Here is a 422-nt window from a genome sequence, read left to right on the forward strand (position 1 = left end):
TTTTAAACCAAAAATCATTTTTTAGAGTTTAAAGGGTGTTTGTTTCATATTTTTTTAAAATTATTTTGTTAGAAAAATTATTTTTAATGTGAATAAGGCTTTTAAATAGGCTTACAGGCCAGGCCATGATAGGCCGTAGGCCAGGCTCAGGCCGAAAAAAAAGCCTATCGTAGGCCGTAGGCCAGGCTTAGGCCTCAAAAATTCATCGTAGGCCAGGCTCAGGCCTTTCAAAGCCTGGCCTGACCTGGCCTATTCCCACCCCTACTCCCAAGACCAAATCATATGCAAATACACTATTTTCATCCAATTCTTTTTTAAGTTAATCATAACACTCATCAATATTGTTGAATAGCATGGGATCGGTTAAATTCTTGTTATCAAAGCGGTCTTTAAGAGCTATGATTGTACTTCACCAAAACCAA

The sequence above is a fragment of the Cicer arietinum genome, chromosome 3 (genome assembly GCF_000331145.2).
Source record: "Cicer arietinum cultivar CDC Frontier isolate Library 1 chromosome 3, Cicar.CDCFrontier_v2.0, whole genome shotgun sequence".
NCBI lineage: Eukaryota > Viridiplantae > Streptophyta > Magnoliopsida > Fabales > Fabaceae > Cicer > Cicer arietinum.